Source organism: Equus przewalskii, chromosome 6, assembly GCF_037783145.1.
Source record: "Equus przewalskii isolate Varuska chromosome 6, EquPr2, whole genome shotgun sequence".
NCBI classification, from domain to species: Eukaryota; Metazoa; Chordata; class Mammalia; order Perissodactyla; family Equidae; genus Equus; species Equus przewalskii.
Window position 1 is genome coordinate 5,956,506 of NC_091836.1, and position 14,889 is coordinate 5,971,394.

The 14,889-nt window shown below is 49.6% G+C and overlaps 1 long non-coding RNA gene across 1 annotated transcript; it reads left to right on the forward strand.

The window, feature by feature from the left end:
• The first annotated feature begins 7,807 nt into the window (after positions 1 to 7,807).
• On the forward strand, positions 7,808 to 8,846 carry LOC103540325 (uncharacterized). The gene is made up of 2 exons (XR_011540776.1): positions 7,808 to 8,488; positions 8,619 to 8,846. It is a non-coding gene; the product is annotated as an uncharacterized lncRNA (long non-coding RNA).
• Positions 8,847 to 14,889: the final 6,043 nt, after the last annotated feature.

The window sequence follows — 14,889 nt, forward strand, 5'->3', positions numbered from 1 at the left end:
CACTGAAATTCTCTGCTCTTGGGGCATGGCAAACAGTTCATGCTCCATCATCCCACGAGACTTCACTTACAAAGCACAAGTTCAAAGGTAAAATGATTAAGAACTTCCAGATGAAGGCATTGTGCTAAGTGAAATAAGTCAGCAGAGAAAGACAAATACTGCAGGACCTCACTTATATGTGGAATCGAAAAAAGACAAAGTCAGAAAAACAGAGTGGTGGTTACCAGGGGCCGGGGGGTGGGGGAGATGGGGAGATGCTGGTCAAAGTGTACAAACTTTCAGTTAGAAGATTAACAAGTTCGGGGAGCTAATGTACGGCTGGGTGGTAATAGCTATTAAGAGTGTATCATAGGGGCCAGCCCAGAGGCCAGCCTGGTGGCACAGCGGTTCGGTGCACGTGTTCCACTGAAGCGGCCCAGGGTTTGCTGGTTCGGATCCTGGGTGCGGACACGGCACCACTTGTCAAGCCATGCTGCGGCAGGCGTCCCACATATAAAGTAGAGGAAGATGGGCACAGATGTTAGCTCAGGACCAGTCTTCCTCAGCAAAAAGAGGAGGATTGGCAGCAGGTGTTAGCTCAGGGCTAATCTTCCTCCAAAAAAAAAGAGTATATCATAGGGGCCAGCCCAGTGGTGTAGTGGTTAAGTTTGCATGCTCCACTTCGGCTGCCCAGGGTTTGTGCGTTCAGATCCTGGGTGCGGACCTACACATCATTCATCCGGCCACGCTGTGGTGGTATCCCACATATAAAATAGAGGAAGATTGACACAGATGTTAGCTCAGTGATAGTCTTCCTTAAAAAGAGGAAGATTGGTAACAGATCTTAGCTCAGGGCCAATCTTCTTCACCAAAAAAAAAGAGTATCATATACTTGAATGTTGCTAAGAGAGTAGATCTTAAATGTTCTCACCACAAAAAGGAAATGGTAACTATGTAGCAAGATGGAAGCGGTAGCTAATGCTAGGGTGATAATCATTTTGCAATTTATAAATGTATCAAATCAACATGTTAGTATCTTAAACTATACAAAGTTGTGTGTCCATTATATCTCAGTAAAGCTGGGGAAAAAAAAGAATTTCTAGGGGCTGGCCCGGTGGTCAAGTGGTTAAGTTTGCGTGCTCTGCTGCAGGTGGCCCAGTGTTTCGTTGGTTCAAATCCTGGCATGCATGCTCATCAAACCATGCTGAGGCAGCGTCCCACATGCCACAACTAGAAGGACCCACAACTAAGAATATACAACTATGTACCAGGGTGCTTTGGGGAGAAAAAGGAAAAAAATCAAATCTTTAAAAAAAAATTTCTAGATGAGAATAGCAGAGCGCAAAACCAAGTGAAGGGCCCTTCTGAGCGTGGGGCCCCAGTCTCTGGGCTGCATTTTACAGATGGTGAAACAAGGAAGGGACTTGCCCAAGCCTGCCCAGCTGAGAAGTGGCAGAACCACCGACACCCCTCTGTCATTGGTGCATCCCTGGGCTGTGTCGTAGAGGCTGGAATGAGGTTCTGCCGTCCCCTCCTGGGCATCCAGCCCCCGCTGACAAATTCAACAACCACAGCTTGCCCTCCTACGACATGTGCTTCTGTTTGTCAATCACCCAGTTTGAACTGATGGAGAGAGGGTGGATGTTGGGATAACCCAGGAGCGTTGGTTCACAGGTGGTTTTTTCCCCGGCACTTTTTCATAATTAAAAGGAAAGTTTGGAGCCAGCCCTGATGGCCTGGTGGTTAAAAGTTCGGCTTTGCTCTGCTTCAGCGGCCCGGGATTGGGTCCCAGGTGTGGAACCACCCCACTCATGTGTCAGTAGCCATGCAGTGGTGGAGGCTCACACAGGAGAACCAGAAGAACTTACAACTATACACAACTATGTACTGGGGCTTTGAGGGGTGTGGAGAAGAAAAAAGAGAGAGAGGAAGATTGGCAACAGATGTTAGCTCAGGGCGAATCTTTCCAGCAAAAATAAATAAATAAATAAAGAGAAAATCTTAACAGTATGTGAAAAATCTTATTTAAAAAGAAGAAAAACTGAAGAGTTACCAAAATGGCTTCCTTCAGGGTGAGTAGTAGCTGAGTTGTGTGGCTGAGTTTTGTGTTGGGTTCTATGGTTAGGCTTTGTGTTGAGTTCTGTGGCTGTGTTCCTTGATTGGGTTTTGTGTCTGAGTTCCATGGCAGAGTTTTACTTTGAATTCCGTAGCTGGGTTCCATGGTTGGGTTCTGTTGTTGGGTTTCGTGTTGAGCTCCACGGCTGGGTTCCATGGTTGGGTTCTGTTGTTGGGTTTCGTGTTGAGTTCTGAGGCTGCATTCCGTGGTTGGGTTCTGTTGTTGGGTTTCGTTTTGAGTTCCACGGCTGGGTTCCATGGTTGGGTTCTGTCGTTGGGTTTCGTGTTGAGCTCCACGGCTGGGTTCTGTTGTTGGGTTTCGTGTTGAGTTCTGCGGCTGGGTTCCATGGTTGGGTTCGGTGGCTGACTTAGAGCTTCAAGGACCTCTGCACCTTCTGCTCTCTAGCCTGGGGAAATTTCAAGTTCAGATGACAACACTGCAAAGGCGTCTTGCCCTAGTTTGAAGCAATAAGTTAGTGGAGACACCCACAGGCTGGATCAGATGGGAACTGAGTTAAAGGCGACATGTCTTAGAAGCGAATGCCTTCATTTCAAAGGAGGATGCAGGTCCCCATAGTTTGAGGCTGCACAAGTGTCCAGGCACAGATGCCAAGAGAGTTTTGCCTGGGGTGGGGTTTGACCAGGATGCCAACTGGTTTTGTTAGCGCTGTGGGTACACAGGGCACTGGGTTTTGCTATTCCCCTCTCAATCCTATTTTTTTTCTTCAATGATTTTTGTTGTTAAAATCATTTAATATAATACATTTAATATATATTTAATATAATATTTATTTATATTTAATATAATATTTATTATAATTAATATTCTATTATAACATTGTATTATAATGTATAATACATTGTATTCTTTATAATACATAAATAACATCTTGTTATTTTTAGAGTGTGATTTTCAGAACACAGGATTTTTCCAGAAAGTGGTGGAATGTTCCAGCAGGAGCACCTGATATACTGAGTACCTACTGTGTGCTAGGCACTTTCTAGGGGTTGGGGACACAGCAGTGAGCAACGCCAGCGGGGGCCCTGGAGGTGACTCTCCAGGGGGGGTGAAGCTGATAATATTCCCCAAAAACAGCTATAACCATCTCCCCATCCCACTTGCTCTTCTTCAGTGTGAACTTGATGCCCCTGGACAGGAGTTGGGGTCCAGGTCCCCCTGCCTTGAACCTGGACAGACCCTTGTGTCTGCCTTAACCAAGAGAGCATGGTGGAAGGGACACTACAGCACAGGGCTACCTCATAAATGGCGACGACGCTCCTTCCTGGCTCCCTCTTGGGACCCTTCTCCTTGGAACCAGCCACCATGGTGTGAGGAAGCCCAGACCATGCGGAGAGGCGGCGTGTAGGGTTGTGATCAGCAGCCCCAGCTGAGCTCCCAGCCGCGGCCAGCAGAGAGGACGGTGGCTGCAGACAACCCTCCACCATCCATGCTGCTGGGAAAAGTTTCCAGACAGATGGGGAGCCTGTTGGCATCGGTGATGCCAGCAAGGGAGGTGCCATCACTGCCCTCCAGGCTGTCAACTGCAGGGAGGAAGGACTTTGTGCGCCCCGTCCATCGCTAAACCCCCGGCATCGTCCCTTGCGCACAGTAGCTGCAAAATGAATATATGTCGATGCCCATGAAAATTCTGGATTCCTTTCTGCGGCTGTGTGGGAGTGTTGGCCACTGCCCAAGTTGCCTCAGTTTCCCTCTCGGAGGCCAAGGGTGGAGGGGAGGCGCCGAGCAGGGGCTTGGTGGGAGTCACTCTCCCTGGGAGTGCGGCATCCTCTGTGACTGGCTGAGGCTGTGTGCCACCTCGAGTCAACTCTAGGTGAGGACGGTGCCTTACCTGGGGTACGGACGCACCCACGAGGAGCCAGGCCCACGTAGGAGTGTAAACCGTCTTCAGAGTCGGGAGTCCAAGTTTGAACGGCATCTCTAGCCTTTTAGTAGCTTTGTGACACTGGACAAGTCAAGGAGCCTCTCTGAGCCTCAATTGCGTCCTCTGTAAAATGGGGGAAATAATAGCATGTCCTGCTGGCGAGGCCTGTGTAAACTAAAGATGGCAGCGGGTGGCCCTTGACTCAGGGTCTGACGTGATCCACTTCGGACCCTGTAAATAGTTTAGAAAATAGAAACGGGGAGAGAAAGGGACAGCTGCCCTGCCCAAAACATGAAAAGCTGTCCTGAAACTCCAGACTCTGATTTAAGATCCTGTGGGAGAGACGTGGGCGGATTGACGAATTGACTGGAAGGTTCACAGAGAAGGATAAAGAGGTGAAGATAATTGAAGCCACGTTAAGAGGAGGAAAGAGGTCTTACATCAAACAGCTGGAATAATTAAGGCAACATTGCTCGGGCTATAAGATTTGAGACAGAATCCAGGGATCCAGGAGTCTTGAGTCTGATTTTTGCGTAATGAAGGTAGCATCACCCATCAGTAAATGGTGATAAAAACAGTTAACTATTTGAGAGGGAAGGAAAATCTTTGCCTTATACCACATCAGGACCACTTTGGATTGCATTTAGTTACGTACAACCAAGAAAAAAAAAAATCTAAGGGTGACTGAAGCGAGGGAGGAGGGCTTTATTTTTCATATAACATGATGTCTGGAAGCAGAGCCCGCTGCTGGTGCAGAGGCTCACTGATGCCTGCCGGGACCTAGGGCCATCCCATCTTTTTGCATCACCATCCAAAGCATGTGACTTCTGTCCTCATTGTCTCAAGATGGCTGCTGTGCTTCCATGCGTTGCGACCATGTTCCAGGCATCAAGAAAGGGGAAGGAGAGGCTGGCCCGGTGGCATAGTGGTTAGGTTTTCACTCTCCACTTCAGCAGCCCGGGGTTCGCGAGTTCAGATCCTGGGCACGGACCTACACACCACTCATCAAGCCATGCCGTGGCGGTGTCCCACATACAAAATGGAGAAAGATGGGCACAGCTGTTAGCTCAGCAACAATCTTCCTCAAGCAAAAACAGGAAGACTGGCAACAGATGTTAGGTCAGGGCCACTCTTCCTCACCAAAAAAAAAAAGAGAGAGAGAGAGAGAAAGGGGAAGAATTATGTGTAAAAACGGTAGAGATGGCAGAGTTTTCCCTTCTAATCAGAAAAACAGTAGTCACTTACATCTCGTTTGCCACAAAGGGGTCACATGGCCACTTCTAAGGACAAGGAAGCCTGGGGACATCGTGCTTTAAACTGAGCATATTGGCGCCCCAGACAAAATCAATGCTTTTTAGTCATGAAGAAGGGAAAATGAGTATAAGGCAGGCAGCCAAGCACCCCTGAAAAATACCTGCAACAAATTCCAGGGGGGCGGTGGTCAGCCTCCAAGATGGCCCCCGTGACCCTCCCCTCCTGGTGGTTAAGTCCCCTCCCTATTAAGTCAGAGGTGGGCGGCCTGGGTGACCAATGGAATTCTGTGCGATGATCGTATGTGACTCCAAAGCTGGGTCATCGTTGGCCTTGCAGCTTCTGCCTTCATCACTTGGGGGAGGGTCAGCAAATTCTTTCCGTAAAAGGGCTAGAGAGTGAATATTTTATGCGTTGTGGGCCAATCTTTGCAGCAACGACTTGACTTGTCGTTGCCATGTGAAAACAGCCACGGGCGACATGTAGGGACACGGGCACAGCCGTGCGCCAGTGGACGTTCATCTATATAAACAGGTGGTGGGCCAGCCCTGAGCCGGCGCTGTCGTTTGCCCACCCTGGCCTTGCACAGGGCCGGCTGCCATGTTGGGAGGATGTTCAAGCCACACGGTGGAGAAGCCGACAACCAGCCCCAACTTACCAGCTATGTGACTGAGCCACCTTCCAAACCACAAATGACATTTAAAGTCAAGCTTGATGTGACAACGGCTCGGAGTGACATCTGATTGCAACCTCCTGGGAAACCACTGGCCCGAAACTCCCCAACCGAACCGCTCCTGAACGCCTCATCCACAGAAAATCGGAAAGATGATCGAGTTTATTGCTGTTTTCAGCCAGTGAGTTTCGGGGTCACCGTTACGCAGCCAGAGCTAACGAATACGAGGCGATCTGAAGAGTTAAATAGCTACAAACAACACACTTCCGAGTGACTAGAGGACAACAGAAGGGAACGAAATTGCAGGCAGACCTCGGAGATCTTGCGAGCTCGGTTCCAGGCCACCGTAATAAGGCATTTCTGTAATAAGGTGACATTGACACTATACTGTAGTCCATCAAATGTGCGATAGTGTTACGTCTAAAAACAATGGACATAACTTAATTAAAAAATACTTCAGTGCTAAAAAATGCTAACCCTCATCTGAGCCCTCAGTGGGTCATAATCTTTTTACTCTTGGAGGGTCTTGTGAAAAACAGGATCTGCAGGGCCGGCCCCGCAGCCAAGTGGTTAGGTTCGGTGGCCCAGGGTTCGCCGGTTTGAATCCTGGGTGTGGACCTATGCACCTCTCATCAAGCCATGCAGTGTTGGCAGCCCATATAGAAGAACTAGAATGACTTACAACTAGGATACACAACTATGTACTGGGGCTTTGGGGAGAAAAAAAAGAGAGAGAGAAAGATTGGCAACAGATGTTAGCTCAGGGCCAATCTTCGCCACCAAAAAAAAAAAAAAAAAAAGGCAGTATCTGTGAAGGGCAATAAAACGAGGGCTGTCCATAAATGGATTTCAAATCTCTGAGGTTTCAAAGCCCTTTCTAAGCTTAAGAGCAGTGGGAGGAATAGGGAAGGAACGCACTGGGTTGTCTGTCTTTAAAATTTAAAGAGCTTCTATGAATCGATATATATGAATATCCCAACCAAGAGACGAAAAGAGCACGAACAGAGAAGTCACTGATTTTATGCTGATGCGCCCAAGAGAAGACATTCGTCCTCATGAATACTCAAAGGTATTAATTGCTAATTAAAAAGGAGACATGCGTTTGCCTCTTTGAATAGTGACTTTTTGTTTCGTTAGGTTCTCGCATCGCCTCGCTGCTTTCAGCGTAAATTGCAGCCATGTGGGGAGGATTTGGCACCTCGTCCCAAGAATCGCAAAATGTTTGTCTTTTTCAGGCCAGTATTTCCTCTTCTGAGAATCTGCTCTGAAGAAATACGAGGAGCCCACAAATATTTGCCGACGACACTCCTCGCGATGGTGCTATTTTAATATTTACTCAGCACGAGGCTTAAAGTGCACGGACGAGTCAACCTCGGTGAGATACCAGAAGAAAATCGATTCCGCGGTCATTAAAAACGCTGTCAGCATTGGACGTTTTTAAACAGGTTTTGACCTTAACGTTGTCAGAAAGGTTTTCCTAACAATACGGAAAGATTGTTTTTAACAATATGGAAAGTTTTCATAGAATGTTCTAAGAAAAAAACGGCCAACAGATGGGACCCAATGTTTTTTTTCTAGGTTTTTCGTGATCAAAAATCCTGGGGCCACCTGGTGGCATAGCGGTTAAGTTCATGCGCTCTGCTTCAGCAGCCCGGGGTTTGCCAGTTCGGATCCTGGGCGCAGACCTACACGCCGCTCATCAAGCCATGCTGTGGTGGCGTCCCACATAGAAGAACTAGAAGGACCTACAACTAGAATATACAACTATGTACTGGGGCTTTGGGGAGAAACAAAAAGAGAGAGGAAGATTGGCAACAGATGTTAGCTCAGGGCCAATCTTCCTCACCAAAAAAAAAGAAAGAAAAAAAGCATTAAAGAAAAACCCCAAGGACTGGCCTGATGGTGTAGTGGTTAAGTTCATGTGCCCTGCTTTGGCGGCCCGGGTTTCACAGTTTTGGATCCTGGGTGCAGACCTAGCACCGTTCATCAACCACGCTGTGGTGGTGTCCCACCTAAAATAGAGGAAGATTGGCACAGATGTTAGTTCAGCGACAGTCTTCTTCACCAAAAAAAAAAAAAAATAGCAGACACCTGTGGGACCAAATTGCTAAAAAAAAAAAAAAAATCCCATTGCCTGTGGAGCAACAGGACTCTCATTCATGGCTGGTTGGACTGCAAAATGGTCCAGCTACTTTGCAAGACAGTTTGGCAGTTTCTTAACAAAACTAGACACACTCTTATCGTGCAATCTGGCAAGTGTGATCCTTGGTGTTTCCCCAAGTAAGTCGAAAGCTATGTCCACACAGAACCTGCACACAGACGTCCTCAGCAGCCTTTGTCATGGTTGCCAAAACGCGCACGCACGAAGATGTCCTTCAGCAGGTGGATGATAAATCAACTGTGGGACACCCGGGCGATGGGATATTATTCATCTCAGAAAGAAGTGTGCTCTCAGGCCATGAAAAGACATGGAGGAACCTTGAATGCGTGTGACTGAGTGAAAGAAGCCAATCTGAAGAGGCCACATCCTGGATGATTCCAACCCTGTGACATTCTGGAAAAGGCAGAACAACGGAGACAGTAAAAGGTCAGCGGCTGCCAGGGGCTGGGGGAGGGAGGAAGAGGTGGAGCACGGAGGATTTTCAGGGCAGCGAAGCGGGTCTGTAAGATCCTATAACGATGGACACGCGTCCTCATACATTTTTCCAAACCCACAGAATGTGCAACAGCGAGAGCGAGCCCTAATGTCAGCCGTGGACTCTGGTGACAGTGACACACCCATGTAGGTTCATCGATTGTAACCAAGGGACCACGCTGGCGCCATGTTGATGGCTGCGGAGGCTGTGTGTGAGGGCAGGGGGTACATGGGAACCCCCTGGACTTTCTGCTCCGTGCTCTATGAATCTACAAGCGCTCTAAGAAATAAAGTCTATTAAAAAAATAAAGTCCCGGGGCCGCCCAGTGCGCACATTCCACTTCTCGGCAGCCCGGGGTTCGCCATTTCGGATCCCGGGTGCCGACATGACACTGCTTGGCAAGCCATGCTGTCGTAGGCGTCCCACGTATAAGGCAGAGGAAGATGGGCTCGGATGTTAGCTCAGGGCCAGTCTTCCTCAGCAAAAAAAGAGGAGGATTGGCAGCAGATGTTAGCTCAGGACTAATCTTCCTCAAAAGAAATAAATAAATAAATAAATAAATAAATAAAAAATAAATGAATGAATGAAAATAAAAAGTAATAAAAATAAATAAATAAAATAAAATCCCATTGCCCTTCCGTTGAATGAAAGGAGCCAGTCTCGAAAGGTCACACACTGTGTGACTCCACGGACACGACAGTCTCAGAAAGGCTGAACTGGTGATGGAGAACAGATCAGAGGTTGGCAGGGGAGGGAGCGAGGGAGAGACCGGGGGCTGTAAAGGGCAGCACGAGGGAATTCGAGGGGGATGGAATGGCTCCGTCTCCTGATTGTGGTGGCAGTGACACGAATCTACACACGTGATAAAATTCACAGAGCTACATCATGAAGGAAAAAGTCACTTTTATTTTACAATAAATTTTTTAATTGCAAAAAATGAGAATCCTACTGCCAGATCCTCAACTGGCCCACGTGACCCTGGCGTGTTTTGGGCTCTGAGTCAAGGGTTGGCATGTCTGGACCTGCTGCAAGCTAGAGATACTCAGAAAAATGCACAAGGCTGTGTATCTTTTTTTTTTTTTTTTTTTTGGTGAGGAAGATTGGCCCTGAGCGCGCATCTGTGCCAATCTTCCTCTTTTTGCTTGAGGAAGATTGTCACTGAGCTAATGTCTGTACCAATCTTCCCCTATTTTGCTGCCACAGTGTGGCTTAATAAGCAGATCCACAATGGGATCCAGACCTGGGCCACAAAAGTGGAGCACACAAACTTAACCACTATGCCACCAGGCTGGCCCCAAGGCTGCATATCAGCAAATGATTTCTGGGGTCTGCAGCCCCCCCAGGAGCCTTTCCCTGTGGAGCCTCATTGTGTCCACGAGACCCCAGGACAAATTCTAGTGACTCCTCAGATCCACCAGCACCTCCCTCAGCTGTGGCTCCGCCCACCTCAGCAATGGCCCCATCAGTCACCCTGACACTTAGAATGATTGGCACCTCATTCTCCACTCCTTCCTCTCCCTCTCTTCTGGTCAATCACCCAGATATGTTGACCTTACCCCCTGAAGGTCGCCCAAAACCTCTTCTAAAATATCTGCTGTAGACAGAGCTGACACAGGACTCGTGTCCAGCATATATAAAGAGCTCCTACAAATCAACAAGAAAAAAGGAGAAATACCAAAGGAAAAATGGGCCCTTTGAAAAAAGTAATCTCCAAATGGCCAAAAAGTGGAACCATTTATTGTGGAGGAGGGAGGAAAAATAGATGGTGGGTTTTGAAAGGAAAGAACTTTCTGAGAAAGGTCAAGAAGCCAAAAATAAGGGCTTTCTTGCAGAGATGTTCATGACAGTGAAGAGTTAGAAGCCACTGGAATGTTCATCAATGGACGAGGAGAGAAGTGAAAAGGGGGATGGTCCTGTGAGGGAATATTGTATAGGAGTGAAAAAGGAACCAATAGCTCCACCAACCATCTCTGTCTCTATTGCAACATAAACGTATCTCAAAAATATACCACTGAGTGAGGAAACAAGTTGTGTGATGATAGTACAGCATGATACTATTTATATAAATTTAAAGCACATGTGTTGTTTATGGATGTGTCTCTGCCCGTGAAAGTAGACACAGCTTATGGGAGTGGTTGTCCCTGTGGGGAGCGCACTGACTTTGTTCTGTGCACTTGTGTCTTTCAAGTGTGTCTCCCCAAAGTGGACAGAGAGATCAGGTTACTGCAGATCGGTGGCCAGTGGAGTCCAGTGGCCAGAGTGGAGGATGAGCTGATGGTCAATACAGGCGGAAGGCATCAGTGTGACGGAGGTGGCCAGAGGAACCAGGGGGACTACAGTGAAGGTGGTCCTAATGCCAACACATGTCCAGCATATATAAAGAGCTTTTACAAATCAACAAGAAAAAGGCATCCCAAAAGGTTGTCTCCAACAGGCCAACAAATGAAAGGATGTTTACATTATGAGTCATTGTGGAAATGCAAATTAGAACCAAATGCCACGACACCCCACACCTACTAGAATGGCTAACGTGAGAAAGATGTTACCAGTCACACCTCTGCGCTGCTGGTGGGAGTGTAAAATGACACGACCGATTTGGAAAACTGGCAGGATCCGCAAAGCTGAATAAACACCTACACTATAACTCCTAGGAATAAACTCAAAGGAAATGCATACTTACATTCATCAAAAAACCTATGAGAGGGACCGCCCTGTGGCATAGTGGTTAAGTTTGTGCCCTCTGCTTCGGTGGCCCAGAGTTTGGGGGTTCGGATCCTGGGCAGGGACCTACACACTGCTCACTGAGCCATGCTGTGGTGGCACCCCACATACAAAGTAGAGGAAGATTGGCATGGATGTTAGCTCAGGGCCAATCTTCCTCACCAAAAAAAAAACCCAGACTATGAGAATCTTCACAACACCTCTGCTTGTAACAACCCCAAACTGGAAACCATTTAACTACCCAACAAAGAGTCCAAATGACAGACAGGGATTCTCTGCTGTTCAAAGTCCCATTAGGGCTGACCCTGCAGGGGGAGTGACAGGAAGGAGGCACAGTGGGGTTTCTAGGGGCTGGCGATGTCTGTCCCTGATCTGGATGTTGGCGCCGTACATTTGTCACTTGTGCACTTTTTTCCATACATGTGTCATATTTGAATAAAAGGTTCTAAGAGTTAAAAATCCTCCCCCTTCCTCCCACCCACCTGCCCTGTCCTGGCCTCATCAGCTCTGCACTGGGCAACTGGCCCTACCGTCCCCTGTCTCCAGCCTGCCCTCCAGACCACAGCCGGGGGATCTCCAGGAGACAAAAATAAGACCATGTCCCTCCCTGCTCTAAACCCTTCCATGCCTCCCTATTGTCCCCAAGATGAGATCCAAGTTTCGAAAGACTTTCTTGGCTCTGGCCCTGTTTCTTTTGCAGTCTCATCTCTACCCACCCTCTCTGCTCCTTGCTTCATTCAGTTAACCTTCAGCCCAGAACACGGTGCTTCAAACTACACACTTTGTGACCACTCTCCTCTTTGCCTGAGCACCCCTGACTCTCTCCCTCGCAGGTTGTTTGGCTGGAACGCCTCTGCTCTGGAAGACTCCCCGCCTCCCCACCTCCCTGGGGCCCTTCCCACACAGTGGGTTTTGCAAACGATAAGAGAAGGCATTGAATAATATGCATATGCATATATGCATAATGAATATGAATATATGCATCATAATATGAATAATATGCAAAAGCTTCGAGGCTCACCGAGGGTCCTTTCCTCCAGGGAAGCCCCCACCCTCTAAGGCACCCCGGGAGGGACTTCCGGGCTGGCATGAGCTGAGAAACCCCAGGTCCCCACACAAAGACTGCCCCTCCCTCAGCAGAGGGGGACAAGCCAGGGACCTCAAAGGGCCTGAGCTGGAACTCTGCCCCTCTGCTCTCCCCGCAGCCCCCAGCCCCACAGCCCCAGCCCCCTCCCCCAGCTCTGCGGCTCCAGCCCTTGGCTCCCATCACCCATTTCCGGAGGACTCCCCCCCACCCCGCCGCCGCCAGCCCACAGCCACTGCAGAAGGGGAAGTGAGGGGGGTGGGGAAGGCTCCGGGGAGGTGGGAGGTGGGGTTAAGTCAGTGTCACCTCCAGCTCACACCCCCAGCGCTCCTGCAGACCTCCGGGAGACCTAACCCAGCCTGTCTCCAGCACCCCCCACCTCCCAGCCCACATCCTCACCAGAACAGACACCAGGCAGGCTTCATTCAGGGGCCACTAGTTTTGCACGCTTGCTTTGCACGCACATGGGGCTGTCCCTGTCCCTGGCTCCCCGCCAGCAGAGCGGAAACACACCACCCAGGTTCCAGTCCCAGCTCAGCCATTCGCAGGCCTTGTGACCTTGGGCCAGTGTTCTAACCTCTCTGTGCCTCCGTTTCCTCACCTGCAAAAGGAGACTGAGAGGACCCACCTCACAGGGCTATGGAGGGACCAGATGAGCTCATTGAAAATAAAGTCTGGCGCACAGCGACCTGTGCCAACTTGCAACTGTTGTTATTTTTAACCGCCAAGAGGCGAGGATGCGCCCCGCATTTGGTCAATAGTTCATAAATGCTGGTTTTCCCTCCCTGCTCCTCCTCTCTGATTGTCCCCACGCTGCTCCTGCCCCAGGCTGGTGCAGAGGCCAAGTTCAAGGTCTGAACTGATCCTTCAGCTGCCATCCCTCAGCCCCGTCGGTCCAGCAAAGCGGCTCCATGTCCCCTGCCTGGGGGCTGAGGGTGGCCTGAGCAGCTGGCCTGAGGGTCCCCGAACGAGACAGGAGAAGCCTCAGCCAGGTGGCCCCCTTGCTGTAAGGCCTACCCTCTCCCCACGCCTCTTCTCTTGCCCTCACCCACGGGGGCTGCCACCCACCCTCCACCGCTCTCCGCTGGGCTGACACCAGGGACCCGCATCTCCAGCTGAGAAGCTTCCAGTGCGTGCCGCCCGCGGACATCCGGACTTCCCCCATCCAACCTAGTACCCTGCCTCTACATCTGCTGTCGCCCTGTGCCCCCCACTCAAGGACGGCCATCTGGCTGCCCACCCGCGCCCACGCCGTGCCTTGCTGACCATTCAGATTGCAAATCAGAGCATGACCCTCTCCTACAAAGTCTCAGTGGTGGCTCCATGGACTCTGAGCACCCCCAGACCTGCGGGGACCACCCCTGAGACTGCCTGCTCTGCTCACACTGGGCTTGGGTTTCAGCGGAGCCCCCTCGCCCCCAGCCCTCCGCATCCGTGCCCACCTGCCCCTTCATCCCGGGGTCGTTCAGTCCTGGGGAAGCTCACCGAGCCCTCCTATCTGCCTCCACAACATCCCGTCCCCAGCCACACCCCCACCTCAGACACCCACCGCATTGACCTGAAATTACCAGAAACTTCCTCATTAGGTTAGCCTGGCTGGTCCCAGAGAAAAACCCTCTAATTAACCCGGGCGCCCAAACCCCAGGCCGGAAAACAAAAGAATTGGTGGGAAGCGGGCTGTATCTTTCAAAACCGGAATCCAAATTAGGACGAGGAGTTCAATCCATGGTGAACGAGATGCGGGCTCCGATTGAAACAACGCGCTCATTCTCCAAACGAAGGAGAAATTAATTCATTGGGGTTTTTTTTGGAGAAGACTTCCCCCCACACCCCACAAATTTGTACTTAGTGATTCACATTTAATATTTCCATAGGATTCTGGAAAGAGTCGTTTTGGGGGGAAAACAAACACATATGCAGAAAACTAAACAAAAAATACTCGGAGGGCATTGTGGGTAGAATTGTGTCCCCCTGAAAATTGTTCCACCCCTAACTCCCGTATCTGGAAATGTGACCTTATTTGGAACCAGGGTCTTTGCAGATGTCATGAAGGAAAGATGAGGTAGTCCCAGAGTAGAGTGGGCCCTAAATCCAATGATTGGTGACTTCGTAAGAGAAATTCAGGCACAGAGAGACACGGAGAGAAGGAACACGGCCATGGGAAGACAGAAGCAGAAATTGGGTCTACAAGCCAAGGAACACTAGCCACCCCCAGAAACTGAAAGAGGCAGAGAAAATTGTTCCCTAGAGCTTTCGGAGGGAGCCTGGCCCTACCGACACCTTGAGTTTGGACTTTGGACCTCCAGAACCATGAGAGAATGGATTTCTGTTCTTTAAGGCCCCCAGTCTGTGGAACTTTGTTCCAGAAGCCCCAGGAAACCACACACAGGTCTTGGTCTGACTCTCATGATCTTCGAGTCCTTCTCTCTGGGGCGGCCTGTCCTGCCTTCCTGGGACTTTCTGTGCCATCACTTTACCTGTGTTTCTGGTCCCTCTCCACACCCACTTTCTTCCATCATGTGAAATCGCAGAGTTGCAAGATCTGTC